Source organism: Anser cygnoides, chromosome W, assembly GCF_040182565.1.
Source record: "Anser cygnoides isolate HZ-2024a breed goose chromosome W, Taihu_goose_T2T_genome, whole genome shotgun sequence".
Lineage (NCBI taxonomy): Eukaryota > Metazoa > Chordata > Aves > Anseriformes > Anatidae > Anser > Anser cygnoides.
The window spans coordinates 2051872-2068726 of record NC_089911.1 but is presented as its reverse complement, the minus strand read 5'-3'; the positions used below and the strand labels follow the sequence as shown (position 1 = coordinate 2068726).

General features: G+C 43.8%; 2 long non-coding RNA genes across 2 annotated transcripts in view; both read left to right on the top strand.

Moving 5' to 3' along the window:
• The window catches only part of LOC136788853 (uncharacterized), a 204190-nt gene that overhangs the window by 76688 nt on the left and 110647 nt on the right, over positions 1-16855 (top strand). The gene's annotated exons all lie outside the window — the stretch shown is intronic.
• Positions 1083-10384, top strand: LOC125181735 (uncharacterized). Its single transcript, XR_007160524.2, has 4 exons — positions 1083-1207; positions 2771-2830; positions 5178-5259; positions 6086-10384. It is a non-coding gene; the product is annotated as an uncharacterized lncRNA (long non-coding RNA).

Sequence of the window (16855 nt, the reverse complement as noted above, 5' to 3'; positions counted from 1 at the left end):
TATCTAGTGGTCTCTTGGCCGGCTATCAGAAGTTACTGCACATCCGTGCAAAGTCAGCAGTTTTTCTCCGAAGAAATCCCTTTGTTCTTTTCTCGCCTAAACCCAGGCCTCAATGTTAACCCTTCAAAACCCCTTAGTGGCACGAATTGCTGGACCATTTCTTACACCAGTGAATTGGCAGAAAAAGGCATATTTACATCCTTGATCATAGTAGCAGGAGTTTTGACAGCCGTTGGTTGTTGCATTATCCCCTGTGTAAAAGGACTACTACAGTGGTTAATTGAAACTGCGCTACTGAAACAAATGACCATGAAGCCACCACCCTACTCAGATAAGGTGATGATCTTAGAGGAGACGGAAAGCAAAGAAGGTGAAGAAGAAGAAGAAATCTACCAAATTACAACTTAGAGAAAAGTTTTGCAAAAATCAACAATTTATAAAAAAAAGAAAAGGGGGAAATTGTGGGAATAAAAATGTTTTTGCAGAGTTACATTGTTTAAAGGTAAGCAGTGTGGTATTGAGATATGCTTGCAGTGATAAGAAAACTTAGCAGGTGACCTTGTAAAATGCAGACAACCAGACTCCTTAGAACAATTAGGTGAAAATCACAGTGTTAAGTCAGATAAGGGAAGAAACATTACCACTTCAAACAGTAAAAAAAGTCAAAAGAAATTTGAAATTTAACAGGCCGGCAACTGAAGGCCTGTGAAGCATCAGATAGATTGTGAACCTGGATTACCCACTCAGTGGGGAAACAGGGGAGGGTCCTTTCATCAAAAAGTATATGAACTGTGTTTTGGAACCATTAGGTGCGCTCCTGCTTGTAGGGTGCCTGCCGTTGCAATCGCGAATAAATTACTACTTCACTGAGATCCTCGCCTGAGCCTAAGTTATTGGCTACGGAGCGTTTCTCACAGCAGCGACCGTGGGTGTACGGGGGAAGTACAGGCCGACACCTGAGGGAACACCTGCCCTTTCGTTTCGTTTCCCAGGGTTCGGGTGCAAACCGACGAGACTAACAGAGTTCGTCATCATAAAGCCCTTCTTCCACGCGCCCCCTGTAACTGTAGAGGCCACGGAAAAGCTCCGCTCCCTCCCTCACTCCCGCCCAGCCCTCCCCCTGGCGTGGTCCGGTTCACAGCGGGTGGGGTGCTGCGGCGGCCGGTTGTCACTATGTAAGATGACGGCTGCTACTAGGGTCGTTCAGGTAGTGGCGCTCGCTCTACGACCGGGGCACGGCTGAGGGAGAGGGGACTGGGAGCCCAGCGCGGGCGGCGGACCTCGCGCACAGCCGACGGGGCCTGAGGTGGCTGGGGTCTGAGGCGCCGGCGGGGAGGCCGCTGTCCTTGGCGCGGGGAGGGGTCGTTGGCGCGGGGCAGGGCCGGCCCGGCTCTGCGGCGCTGCGGAGCTACCCCGGGGAGCGCTGGCTGCGCGCCGCTGTGCCTTTCGGTACTAAATTCCAAGGCAAGCTTGTTCTGCGCCTCCTCTATTGTGCGGGGTCGCTTTTGTCCTGGAGTAATTCCAGCGTGTGCGGTACGTCCTAGGCGGTAAACATGTTTTTACCCTACTCGTGCTGTCTAGTCATTCGACCCCGTTGTGACTTGCGGAAAACGGACTCCACAATCAGTAAGATTGTGAAGTAGGTATGTTTATTCAGCGCTGGGCAGCACGGGGGGTAGTCCCGCCAAAGTCGTGCGCGCCTGACGCGGCAACTTGCCTTGGTTATATGCAGTAAAGAGTTACATATGCATGAAGTTTCACAATACGCCTATACATATTCATAACCTGTCCCCGCTTCATATTAAAATTAGTTCCAAGGAGTCATTTCCATAAACTCCTCCCATCTGCGCTTGCACAGTGTATTCTGGTGGTGGTCATCGGGGGTCGTGGGGATGAAGATTGATGACTCTTCCTCGTCACTGCTAGTTGACCTCTTGTCTTTGCACAGACTCAGTTGCTCCTTGGCTCTTGTCCATCTGCAGGACCAGTTTCTACCAGTTTCTTAAGATAGGCTCACTCTCTTATTAGGAGACTGACCTTGGTAAGGGGCCCAAGGCTGCTTGCTTTAGTTAATTTGCACAATGCACCATAGTTAGCAAAGACACTAAGTAGCATCCTGGTTTAATGCCGTCGGCGCTCTATCTCTACTTGATAAGGTTCTCCTAACTCCCTCTCTCAGTTGCATGTTTCACCTCTGGTAGAAAAGGATGCTACAGGGAAGCCCCGAGTTGCCCCTTTTGTACATTGTTCAAGGGGAGGGCACTAGCCAGTATCTCCTTTCTAAGTCATCCCTCTTCTCTTTAAGGTGAAGGTGAGACATGGAGTCTTCTTGAAAACACGTTTCAAAAATAAGCAGAGTGGCTTTGAAAACCAGGGTTCACATCTTATTGTTTTTCTTAATGAAACTAGTCGATCCTGTCCAGCCAGATGAAAAAATACAGCTTGCAATTCCATGTGCTAAAACTTTATAATTCCATTTATGCCACTGTGATAGCTATTTCTGCATACGTACTGATTGCTGTGAAAAAAACAAAGAGAACACTTATTCCTGTTCTGGACACTAGGGTGGAGGAATACCTTTAAAGGTGAAGTTTCTCCTTGGGTAAAATAAAAAATAAGTAATGTTTATAAAAGTTTTGGTGAACAAAGCAACAGTATAGAAGAGTTTGTTTAATACATCGTATGTTACATTTTATTATTGTAAAGTTAACATTTGTCTAGAAATACATATTACTCTCCCTGGTTCTCCTACTACTTTGTCTTGTTCTAGGTAATCAAGCCACATACTCTATTAAGTACCCGGGCAGAAAAAGTAGTCCCAGACCTAAAAGTAAGTATTTCATCTATAAATAAAACTTGCACCACATTTATTTGCATTACCTGTTTTATACAAGAACCAGCACACGCTTTTTCTGCTTCGACTAAATGACAACTGATTTTGAGTAGGGTTTCTGAAACTGTTTGTTTTAGTTTGTAGGTAACTTTTTGACTCTTCAGACTCTCTACAACTGTGGGAATACATATAATACATGCATGTCTTTATTTCTTGGTTAAGATTCCCAAAGATTTCCAGTGTTGTTTTCCTACTTACACATTTCTGCAAGTACTAATATTTACCTGAGGTAATTGTGCCAAAGTCAGTTTGAAGCAGCCTTAGGCATTCAATGAAATTTGCAGAAATAATGTTGCATTTTCCTTATTCCTTCTTTTCCTAATTGGAGTGTGCAATGTCTGTGATATTTAAAACCCTGATTATAGCTGGAAGAGCCATCCCACTGTACATTTTAAGAAGTGTTTCCTAGTGCTATTAATTAATGTTAAGAAAAAAATATATATTCATGGCCATCTTTGACACCTCAATTTTTATACCTATAGCTATGTTGATATTTATAGGATCCCTTATACCATTACATTTAGACATCAGTTATATGAGCTGTATGTTGTTTTAATAATCCTTTTGAGTCAATAAAGCATTTGAAACTAAAAAAAGCAGATGTATTATGAAGCTCTATTATATTATTCTCATTTGTTTAGAAATGATGGCTGTTTTGACTTATTCTTTTTAGTTCATTACCTATATCTTTTTTTCCTGATACTCGAGTCATTTTTTTTCAGCACTAAAAGGATCTCTTAGAAGCAAAAAGTTTGTTTAGTCATCTGAAGATTCACCTTTTCTGCTGATATTCAAACATTAATGATGGCTAAAACATCTGGATTTTAAATTTCAGAAACTTATCTTCAGACTTTAAACACTTAACTTTATAAAACAATATGAAGAGTAAATATTCAGTAAAGAACAATTGGAAGAATCTTAATATATGAGTAACTGTACCATATATTTGCCACAGCATTATCACTCCTGTGATTTAGCTATAAGTTTAGTTTATCCATTAACATTACAAAGTATCTACAGTGCACATCAATGCCACTTCTGACTTACCTTTGAATTCTTCAGGAAATATTTTTGCAATAACTTTCTGTCAGAATTCTGTATATTGTACACAGTTTAGCCAATTGCAGCACCTCTCATGCCAGTGAATTGCTTTCTCAGTCTTAAAAAAAAAATGTTATTTACCTAATGTTTCTCTCTTCATCAGAAGATTTTTGTGACTATATCTTTTAAGTATGTTAGACCTTTCTACCCTAATTGGGTTCTGTCACCTCGGTAGTAAATTGCAATCTGTCTCATGTTGCTCGAACACTGTAGCAATAACTGCATTTCACTGTACTAGATTGCTGCTTCTACATAGCCAAACAGAGCTCTGCAGATCAAGAGTATACTTTTAGGGACATGGATGCTTGAAAGCCCAGCCAAATTCTTTTGTCACATTACTACTGCAATAGGATGGTCTCAAATAGGAAAGGGAAAATTGTAGTAGAGACTATCTGAGCTAAAGCAACAGCAGTATTAGGTCTGGTACTTTTGAATCTTGACTTATTGTGTTTTTAATTGGCTAATGTTTCTATTCCATCTACACATCAGACTTGAAAATCTACAAAAGAGGAAATCTTAGAAAAATCTCTAAATATTTTTGTGGCATATAAAACAAACTTGGAGAAACTGTTTCTTGTTTTTCATATATAAGGTGTGTTATTTCTTGAAACAAAAATACATTCTAGTCATTAATAGCCAAAACAATTTATCAGTTGTGTGTTGTTAGAAAGCTGATAAGCAGCTTTCTTCTGTTTTCATCTTCTGCACCCTTTGCCTCCTACTCTTAAATTTTAAAATTTCAGCTTAATGGCATGTACCCTGTTCAGATTGTGATCCGTTAGATGGGCTCTCTTCCTCCTTGCTCTGTTTGGGATCTTCCTTTGTTCCTGAACCACCTGATCAACTTGCAACTTTCAGATACAATCTTCTGACTGAGACGTTCTGAATGTCTTTTTTTTTTTTTAACACCCAATAGTGGTTTGATCATTTTGCTACAGCTTTTTGACATCCCTATCCTGATACTGACTCATACTCACTATGGCTAAAACAGACTCCTCCTCTCCTTTGTCCTTACTGATCTTATTGGAGGCAGCAGGAGAGAAGCAGACAGTGCTGTCATTTTAACTCTTTGCATTCTTTGACTCATCCAGGTCTGTTCAATCTCGATGCTGCTTATTTTATAATTATATAGTCATTCTGTCCCAGTTGTTTAGATGTTGCATTTGTCTTGCTCATTTTTCAGGTGCACGGAGAAGGACATCCTGTGGAAGCGTTCTGCTTTATCAGGTGTTTTAACCTTATATAGAGGCCTGAGTGCTTCTGAAGTAAGTGCTATGAGACTCAGTCCTGCCTGGTTTGGTAAATTAATAGTTTCATTGTAAGATCAGCCATGGTGGGACAGAACTAAGGTCCAAAATGCTGCCTTTGATAAATGCTGCCCTTTTGTCATCCTATCCTCAAACTGAAGACAATTTCTCTAATGTGAATTCATTAAGCCTGGCTCCTGGCCGTCTTCTGTGAAGTATTTCATGCTCTCCTTGGTTTCCGCATTTCATTAACAATTTGATTGGTGATGTCCAATATGTGGTGTTCATTCTGCACATCATTAACATAATTTGATATGCTACCATTATATAATATTAAAAATGAGTACAACATTGCACTGCATGTTGTGGTATGTCACTGTTGTAAAGTTTATCTTTCTGTAAGTCTTTATCTTTTTTTCATGTCTTTACATATACAGTAAACAAGAAGCATCATTTCAGTGGATCTTAGTTATCTTTGTTATCTTTCTACATAACCCTTTCTACACACACATTTATGATACTTTATGCTTTTTCTGCAAGTGCAGCTTCCCAGTGGAAAAAAAGCCTGTTAAGATATATGGTGATTTATCTTCTGTTTCCACACCAATATTTCTGCCACTCAAATATGCTTTCTTTTAATTTCAGAATGTTTTCGCTGTGCTCCTGATATATTTAACAACAACAAAAACAGGTTGTGAAAAGGAGAGTATTTTAATTCTTATAAATATTTGTTATAATGAGGAAAATTAATCATCAATAACTGGTAACTTTTATCTACTATTCATCTAATTCATTTTACACTCTTGTTATATTTCCGTAAATGGTTTTACATTCTGTGTTTCAGTACAGGAATCTCTACAAGCAAGTACGCCACTGCCCCAAGCTTCAAAAGCACAAGAGTCCGTAGGAGGCAGACCACTGACCTTCCAAAATATTTCACCTGTCAGTAGGGTACAAGGGGCACCAGACACTTCTGAACTGGCAAGAACCTTGACTCAGAAATTCAGAAGAAAACTTATGTCAGATGAAGAGATTGAATATATTAAAGTAAGTTTCACTTATTTGTGCGTAATCTCTGTATTTACCTAGCTTTTATATGATTCCTACAGGTTCTTCAAAGTTTCAAATATGGTATTACATTGTAATTCTTGGTAAGCATGTACTCAGAGCTTCAGCAGAATCATAGAATATCCTGAGCTGGACTCGATGATACTTGTGGGTCCCTTCCAACTCCTGGATCCACACAGAACCACCAAAACCCAAATCATATTTCTGAGAGCATTGTCTAAATGCTTCTTGAACCCATTCAATGCCATACCTCTTGGCCCAGGAGGTGACAAGATTATTTCAGCAGTGACTCCCATTGTCTGACTCAGATCTCTGGTGTATCATGGCACCATAGAATTTGCCTTTCCAGACCCAAGATGGTGTTTTGGGCAGTGGCATGTTTATTGGGTATGTTTCCAGCCACCCGGTAGTTGCTTCTACTCTGGTAAGTACGTAATGCTTGCCTTGGTGGGTTTCAATTTCAATTTTTGAAGCCTCGTCCACCTCTTTCTTATTCTTTGGTGGCGCGACTCTTGGGCATGAGAGCATCTACATGCCATACTTTTACAGCCAGGTTCTCTACCCGGGTAGCAATATCTTGCCACAATGCCACAGCCCAGATAGGTTTACCTCTGTGCTGCCAGTTCCTCTGTTTCCATTGCTGTAGCCACCTCCACAGAGCGTTTGCCACCAACCATGACTCAGTATAAAGATACTGAATATATTTACACTGACTCATAGATGGTGGCAAGAGAAAAGTACAGAGAACTGGCCACTGTTCTCTTTCAGCAATTTTTAGGGCCAGTTGGATGGCTTTCACTTCTGTATTCTGACTCGACTTGTCTTCCTCTTCCATGGCTTCCACAAATAGTGAGGGACTCCACACAGCACCTTTCCACTTCCGATGGCTCCCTACCATGCAACACGATCTGTCAGTGAACCAAACAATGCTTTCCATCTTCTGGCAATTCGTTATATGGTGGTACCGCTTTGGCACGAGTTAGCTCTTCAGCTGATACTCTGAAATCTCTGCCTTCTGTCCAGTCCATGCTCTCTTCCAGGATTCATGGGTGGTTGGGTTTCCCCATTCGAGCCCACTGTGTAATTAACGCTATCCACTTACTCCACGTAGCATCAGTTGCATGGTGTGTAGTGGGGATTTACCCTTTGAACATCCAATGTAACACAGGTAGCCGTGGTGCCAAGACAAGCTGTGCTTCTGTACCCACAACTTCTGAAGCAGCTCGAACCCCCTCAGACGCTGTTACCATCTCCTTTTCAGTTGGGGTGTAGTTGGCTTCTGATCCTCGATAGGCCCGGCTCCAGAACCCCAGAGGTCGACCTCGAGTTTCTCCTGGGGTCTTTTGCCAGAGGCTCCAGGTGAGGCCATGCTCCCTAGCTGCAGTGTAAAGTATGTTTTGCACAGCTGGTCCTGTATGGAGAGGCCCAAGGGCTACTGCATGAGCTATTTCCTGCTTGATTTCTTCAAAGGCCTGTTGTTGCTCAGGGCCCCACTCGAAATAGTTCCTCTTTCGAGTCACTCGATATAGAGGACTCGCAAGCTGACTATAGCCTGGAACATGCATTCTCCAGAATCCCACAAGGCCTACGAAAGCTTGTGTTTCTTTTTTGCTAGTTGGCGGAGACATAGCTGTTATTTTGTTGATCACATCCATTGGGATGTGGCGACATCCATCCTGCCATTTTACCCCCAAGAACTGGATTTCCTGTGCGGGTCCCTTGACCTTACCCTGTTTAATGGCAAAACCAGCTTTCAGGAGAATGTAATTATTTTCTTCCCTTTCTCAAAATCTTCCGCTGTGTCACCCCACACGAGGATGTCATCGCTGTACTGCAGGTGTTCAGGAGCTCCCCCCTGTTCCAGTGCGGTCTGGATCAGTCCATGGCAAATGGTAGGGCTGTGTTTCCACCCCTGGGGAAGTCGATTCCAGGTGTACTGGACACCCCTCCAAGTAAAAGGAAACTGTGGCCTGCACTCTGCTGCTAAAGGGATGGAGAAAAATGCATTAGTGATATCAATTGTGGCATACTACTTGGCTGCCTTTGATTGCAGTTCGTACTGGAGTTTTAGCATGTGCAGCACTCAGCAGTGGCGTGACTTCATTCATAGTCCACTGTTAGCCTCCACTCTCCATTAGACTTTTGTACTGGCCATAAAGGACTATTAAAGGTTGAGTGAGTCTTGCTGATCACTCCTTGGCTCTGCAGTTGACCAATTAGCTTATGGATGGGAATCAGGGAGTCTCTGTTGGTACAATATTGCTGCCTGTGCATAGTTGTGGTAGCGATTGGCACTTGGTGTTCTTCAGCTCTCAGCAACCCCACAACAGAAGGGTCCTCTGAGAGACCGGGCAAGGTAGACAACTGCTTAATGTCCTCTGTCTCTAAGGCAGCTATGCCAAAAGCCCAGCGGAACCCTTTTGGGTCCTTGAAATATCCTCTTCTAAGATAGTCTATGCCAAGGATGCACGGAGCATCCGGGCCAGTGACAAAGGTGTGCTTTTGCCACTCATTCCCAGTTAGGCTCACTTCAGCCTCCAATACAGTTAACTGCTGGGATCCCCCTGTCACTCCAGAAATACAGATGGGTTCTGTCCCTTGGTAGCCTGATGGCATTAGGGTACACTGCACACCGGTGTCCACTACAGCCTCGTACTGCTGTGGGTCTGATATGCCGGGCCATAGGATCCCCACAGTCCAGTAAATCTAGTTGTCCCTTTCCTCTTCCTGGCCAGAGGCAGGGCCCCTCTCATCCTGGTTGGAGTATCTATCATTTAAGTCTTGTAAATGTGAATCTATCAGGGTCAAGAATAATATCAGCCCTTCTACTCCCTCTGGGGAACTGCCCAACAGAAACCAGAGCAGTAATTTTCGTAGGACACCCACTTTTTGCTGCTGTATTTCCTTGTACTTCACGTACCTGAGCTGCTAGGATCAAGGTATGTTCACCATCCCACTTCCTCATGTCTTCCCCATGGTCTCACAGATAAAACCACAGTGTGCCATGTGCTGTGCATCCATGGTACTCTCTCCCTCGAGCAGGAAAATGCTGACTCTTAACGGCTGAGATACCGCTACATCTGGGTGAGGAGGAAGATCTATGTTCTTCAAGGTGATGGACCCGTTGGGACAGTTTCTCCACCGCTGAGATGACGGCCCTTAGTGGGGCAAAGAGATTTTGCTCATATTGCTGGAGCTGGCTGGACGCAACATCCACTGTTGGTCCTATCCCATATCTCCAGTTTATTGCTGCCAGCGTGCTAGCATGTCATGATGGTGTGCTCCGTGCAAACATCCGCCATGTGGATGGCGTGTGCAGGACTTCATCAGGATCTTTGTGTGTCTGGGCATTGTCCAAATCACTATAAACCATCTCCAGCACAGCTAATTCCCTCAGGTGCTGGAGACCTTTCTCCATGGTGGTCCACTTACCTAGTTGATATACAGTATCTTCCTTGCAGGGATATCTTTCCTTCACACCTGACAGGAGTCGCCTCCAGAGGCTGAGAACCTGTGCCTCTCTCCCAGTTTCTCTGTCAATGACCCTTTCTCTAGAGAGGGATCCCAGCTGCTTGGCTTCCCTGCCTTCTAATTCTTGACTACTGGCTCCAGTGTCCAAGCATCGGAACAGTCAGGTGAGAATGTGCTCACCTGGGTGACGACGGAAATCCCTTCATATATCTCGCAACTCATTCAGGGATAGGGATTGGGTGGTTTCTGACTCGTTTATGATTTCTGTCTCTTCCTCTTGTTTTTGTGATGGCTCTGCTTTAGAGCTACCTGCCTCTTCCACTTCTCCCTCCCAGAACTTCTTAGGTGGAGCTTCTTCCCTCACTAAATGAGCTGACTTCCTGCAAAATCCGCATGGAAGTACAGAGTGAAGAAAAATATTATTCTCTACTTCCCATCAGTGAGCAATGTTCATCCATGCCCTGGGAAGCAAGGCCTCAGCCGCTACATAGCAGTTGTTTGGGAAGATAGACGTCTTCATAACGAGATACTTTTATTGCTGAGTGTGACATCATATGGTATGGAAATATTCCTTTGGTCGGTTTAGGTCAGCTGCCCTGGTGATGTCCCCTCCCCACTTCTTGACCACTTCCTGCCTACTGGCTGGGGGGGGGGGGGGGGGGGGGGGGGGGGGGGGGTTGGAGAGAGTCTTGATGCTGTGCCAGCATTGTTCAGCAATAGACAAAACATTGGTGTGATACCAATGCTGTTCTAGCTACAAGTGCAGAGCGGAGCATTATATGGACCATTGCAGGGATAGTTAACTCCATCCCAGCCAGACTCAGTACACCCTTCTTGGCTGCCAGGGCACACTGTTGACTCATATTCAACTTGCATTCAACCGGAACGCCCAGATCCCTTTCTGCAGAGCTGCTCTCTAGCCTCTCATCCCCCATTCTGTATGTATATCCAGGATTACCCTCTCCTAGGTGCAGAATCCAGCACTTGGCTCTTCTTTTAATTTTAATGTGGTTGGTGATTGCTTAGCCCTTTATTCTATCAAGGTCTCTTTGCAATGCCTGTCTACCCTTGTGGGAGTCAACAGCTCCTAATTTAGTATCATCTACAATCTTGCCTAGTATGCATAGGCATACTGTCCTGTATCCGGATCATTTAGAAAAGCATTGAAAAGAACTGTCCCTAAAATGGAGCCCTGCAGAATCCCACTAGTGGCTATCTTTGACGCACAATACCCAAACTACAAATTCTTAGTACACAAGGTACCTAACTCTTACTCATTAGTAGCTTGTGGTATCACTGAATAGAGAGGTACAGACTTTAAACAGATACAGAAAGCTAGCAATAGCCATAGCCTACATTAATTTTTGTCACTACCGTTTTATAACAGCTATTAATGTGTAATTTGAATATGTTTGACAGGAGCACAAGTCTGTACATAGACCAGCAGAGGCTATTAACAGGTACCTGAAGTTCAAAATATTTTTCAAACTATACGTTTTTATAAGTTAGTTAGTTATTAGTAAATTAACTCTCAGATTTCTATTAGTGGAAACATTTTATTAAACTTGATATAAATATTTCCTGCAATATATTTGCAATTATGGCATTTTACATGAAAGGCAAAAAATACCTACTTTACTTTTCTTCTGTAACAATTTTCACTTGTAAACATTGTTACTTAAAAAGGGAGAATGCACAAAATTTGAAGAGCTGGAGTGGTGTTAGTTTGAAACAAAAAAGATACCAATGTAGCTTTTCTTAAACAAGTTTACATAAAGTCTAATCATGTTAGTAGAGGACATGAGTTTTCCTGCATGCACTAGTAGGGTACTATGATAAGAGAAAATGAATTGTTTTCCATAGCAATACACTCCTTGACTGCTAGCATATATATATTTTTTAAACTGTAAGGTAAGTTCTGAAATAATTTTGTTGCCAAATAATAGATTTCTGATTTCTCATAAGGATCATAATGGCTGACCTGGGCTTTGTTTTTACTTTGCACTTTGGAATTAGGGCAGTGAAAATAATTCTAAACCTTCTGTTCACTACTGTTGTGTTTATCACACCTTTCTAAAGTGAGTAACAGTCAGGTTTCTTCAGAATGGGAGAAAGCAGCTGTATTTATAGGCTACAGGTGTTTTTTTTTATGTTTTTTTATATATCCCCCCCAAAACTGAGCTGTTACTGATGGGTGCTGACACTTTCATACTCAGTGCATGTTCTTATTTAGATATTGATTTTAATTTCTAAGAATTTAAAATTAGAACTCTATTAATCTCTAACAGTGCAAAAGAAGATCAGATCTCCCTTTCCCCTACTTTCAGTGGAATATATTTAACTGTCTATTTTTCTTTTACAGCGTGGAGGTCCAGAATAATTACTAAAGACAGTTCATTTGCTACTGTTGAGAAATGAAGTATTGTATTCATAATAAAGGCATTTCTTCAATATAATAAGTAATTGTATACTGATAGCTTTAATAAAAACCCTAATATGAAGAGTAAAAAGGTTGACACTGTATTAATTTGTGATTGAGAGATTTTCTGTTGATGGCTAACTAATAATTAAATATATTTGATGTCTACATCATTAAAATGTCTAATTAGTCATTATACAAAGTTGGCAATATAACTGTTTTTGAGAAATGATTTTACTGGCAGGAAAGGGACACTGAAGTATTCTCAAAGATTAAAACTTTGTGGTTGTTCTTAGTAGCTATAAAACTTCTGTCTGGCAGTGATATCCAGTGGGCAGCTGTGTAGCAGCTGTCTTCCCTGAATATCTGATCTGATGCTGGCAACAAAAAAGGTTGTTGTTGGATTATTTAAATTATTAACTGTTTCAGAAGGGAGCTATTTTGTGGTGGATGAAAAGCTCAACATGAGCCAGCAGTGCACACTTGCAGCCCAGAAGGCCAACTGCATCCTGGACTGCATCAAAAGAGGAGTGGCCAGCAGGTCAAGGGAGATGACTGTCCCCCTCTACTCTGCCCTTGTGAGGGCCCACTTGGAATACTGCGTCCAGGTCTGGGGCTCCCAGAACAAGAAGGATGTTGATCTGTTAGAACGGGTCCAGAGGAGGACCACGAAGATGATCAAGGGGCTGGAGCACCTCTCTTATGAAAAAAGGATACCTCTAGGATTGAATTTTAAGAAAACGTTAAGAAAACGATAGTTTGTAGTCTATAACTATGAATTTCCTTGCAGCAGCTGAGACAGAGTGAGGCTGAGCAGGCAGTGTTATTGTCCTGGTTTCAGTTAGGACAGAGTTAATTTTCCTCCTAGTAGTTGGTAGGGTGCTGTGCTTGGGATCAGGATGAGAAGAGTGCTGATAACATGCTGATGTTTTAATTGTTGCAGAGCAGTGCTTACACCAGGCCAAGGACTTTTCAGCTTCTCGCTCTGTCCTGCCAGCGGGCAGGCTGGGGGTGCAGCAGGAGCTGGGAGGGGACAGACCCAGGACAGCTGACCCAAACTGGCCAAAGGGGTATTCCATACCATCTGACGTCATGCTAAACAATATATAGGGGTGGCTAGCCAGGGTTGGGGGGGGCCATCTGCTCGGGGATAGGCTGGGCATCGGACAGCAGGTGGTGAGCAATTGCACTGTGCATCACTTGTTTCATACATGTTATTATTATTAGTACTATTATCATTATTATTATTATTAGCACTGCTGCACATGCTAAAACTCCAGTACGAACTGCAATCAAAGGCAGCCAAGTGGTATGCCACAACTGATATCGCTAATGCATTTTTCTACATCCTTCTAGCAGTGGAGTACAGGCCACAGTTTGCTTTTACTCAGAAGGGTGTCCCATACACCTGGAGTCGGCTGCCCCAGGGGTGGAAACACAGCCATACCATTTGGCATGGAAATATCCAGTCTGCACTGGAGCAGGGGGAAGCTCCTGAACACCTGCAGTACGTTGATGACATCATTGTGTGGGGTGACACTGCAGAAGAAGTTTTCGAGAAAGGGAAGAAATTAGTCCAAATCCTTCTGAAGGCCGATTTTGCCATAAAACAAAACAAAGTCAAAGGACCTGCAGAAGAGATTCCATTTTTAGGAATAAAATGGCAAGATGGACTTCGTCAAATCCCAATGGATGTGATCAACAAAATAACAGCTATGTCTCCACCAACTAGCAAAAAAGAAACACAAACTTTCCTAGGTGTCGTGGGGTTTTGGAGAATGCACATTCCAAATTACAGTCTGATTGTAAACCTGCTCTACCAAGTAACCCGTAAGAAGAATGCTTTTGAATGGGGCCCTAAGCAATGACAAGCCTTTGAACAAATTAAGCAGGAAATAGTTCATGCAGTAGCCCTGGGGCCAGTCCGAACAGGACTAGATGTAAAGAATGTGCTCTACACCGCAGCCGGGGAGAATGGTCCCACCTGGAGCCTCTGGCAGAAAGAACCTGGGGAAACTCGAGGTTGACCCCTAGGGTTTTGGAGTTGGGGATACAGAGGATCTGAGGCCCGCTATACTCCAACGGAAAAGGAGATATAGGCAGCATATGAAGGAGTTCGATCTGCTTCGGAAGTGGTCGGTACTGAAGCGCAGCTCCTCCTGGCACCCCGACTGCCGGTACTAGGCTGGATGTTCAAAGGAAGGGTCCCCTCTACACATCATGCAGCTGATGCTACATGGAGCAAGTGGGTTGCACTGATTACTCAGCGGGCTCGAATAGGAAACCCCAGTCGCCCAGGAATCTTGGAAGTGATTATGGACTGGCCAGAAGGCAAATATTTTGGGATATCATCAGAGGAGGAGGTGGCCCATGCTGAAGAAGCCCCACTGTACAACAAGCTACCAGAAAATGAGAAGAAATATGCCTTGTTCAGTGATGGGTCCTGTCGTATTGTGGGAAAGCATCGGAGATGGAAAGCTGCTGTATGGAGTCCTACACGATGAGTTGCAGAGGCTGCTGAGGGAGAAGGTGAATCGAGTCAGTTTGCAGAAGTGAAAGCCATTCAGCTGGCTTTAGATATTGCTGAACGAGAAAAGTGGCCAGTTCTCTATCTCTATACTGATTCATGGATGGTAGCAAATGCCCTGTGGGGGTGGTTACAGCAATGGAAGCAGAACAACTGGCAGCGCAGGGGCAAGCCCATCTGGGCTGCGGCATTGTGGCAAGATATTGCTGCCCGGGTAGAGAACCTGGTTGTAAAGGTACGCCATGTAGATGCTCATGTGCCCAAGAATCGGGCTACTGAAGAACATCAAAACAACCAGCAGGTGGATCAGGCTGCTAAGATTGAAGTGGCCCAGGTGGACCTGGACTGGCAACATAAAGGTGAATTATTTATAGCCCGATGGGCCCATGACACCTCAGGCCATCAAGGTAGAGATGCAACATACAGATGGGCTCGTGATCAAGGGGTGGACCTGACCATGGACACTATAGAACAGGTTATTCATGATTGTGAAACATGTGCTGCAATCAAGCAAGCCAAGCGGTCAAAGCCTCTTTGGTATGGAGGACAATGGCTGAAATATAAATATGGAGAGGCCTGGCAGATTGATTACATCACACTCCCTCAAACCCGCAACGGCAAGCGCCACGTACTTACAATGGTGGAAGCAACCACCCGATGGCTGGAAACATATCCTGTGCCCCATGCCACCGCCCGGAACACTCTCCTGGGCCTTGAAAAGCAAGTCCTATGGCAACATGGCACCCCAGAGAGAACTGAGTCAGACAACGGGACTCATTTCCAAAACAACCTCATAGACACTTGGGCCAAAGAACATGGTAATGAGTGGATGTGTCACATCCCCTATCATGCACCAGCCTCTGGAAAAGTTGAACGATACAATGGACTGTTGAAGACTACACTGAAAGCAATGGGTGCTGGGACATTCAAATATTGGGATACACATTTGGCAAAGGCCACCTGGTTAGTCAATACTAGGGGATCTGCCAACCGAGCTGGACCTGCCCAATCAAACCTGTTACGCACTGTAGAAGGGGATAAGGTTCCTGTAGTGCACGTAAGAAACATGCTGGGTAAAACACTCTGGGCTACTCCTGCCTCAGGAAAAGGCAAACCCATTCATGGAATTGCTTTTGCTCAGGGACCTGGATGCACTTGGTGGGTAATGCAAAAGAATGGGGAAGTCCGGTGTGTACCTCAAGGGGATTTGATACTGGGTGAGAATAGCCCATGAGTTGAATTGTAGTATGTTAATTATTATATAATACTGTATGTCATCACTACCATGATTGCTATATATCATAGATGAAAATGGTGATTAATTAGAATGTATTGGAAAGAGTGTAACCTGAGCATGACATAAATGGTATGGAATAAGGGGTAGATATCTGTCCTGGTTCCAGTTAGGACAGAGTTAATTTTCCTCCTAGTAGCTGGTAGGGTGCTGTGCTTGGGATTAGGATGAGAAGAATGTTGATAACATGCTGATGTTTTAATTGCTGCAGAGCAGTGCTTACACCAAGCCAAGGACTTTTCAGCTTCTCGCTCTGTCCTGCCAGCGAGCAGGCTGGGGGTGCAGCAGGAGCTGGGAGGGGACAGACCCAGGACAGCTGACCCAAACTGGCCAAAGGGGTATTCCATACCATCTGACGTCATGCTGAACAATATATGGGGGTGGCTAGCTGGGGTGGGGGGGCCGGCTGCTCGGGGATAGGCTGGGCATCGGTCAGCGGGTGGTGAGCTATTGCATTGTGCATCACTTGTTTCGTACACATTATTATTAGTCGTACTATTATCATTATTATTATTATTATCCTGTCTTAATAAACTGTCTCTATCTCAACCCACAGGCTTCACTTTCCTGTTTCTCTCCCCCATCCCAGAGAGGGAGGGTGGAGGGTGAACGAACCGCTCTGTGGGGCTTAGCTGCTGACCAGGTTAAACCACCACAGTTATCTAATGCAGTTGCAGCTTACTGAGGCAACCAAATTACCTTGGTGTTTGCCTTCTTGTCAGTGGAGTGGCTGCAGTGAGGTGGGAGGTGCTGCAGGTATAGAGGGAGAGGGCTGGCCTCACGCTGAGGAGGTGGCTGGGGGAGGCAGGTTGTTCCTTATCACCACGGTGGCAGC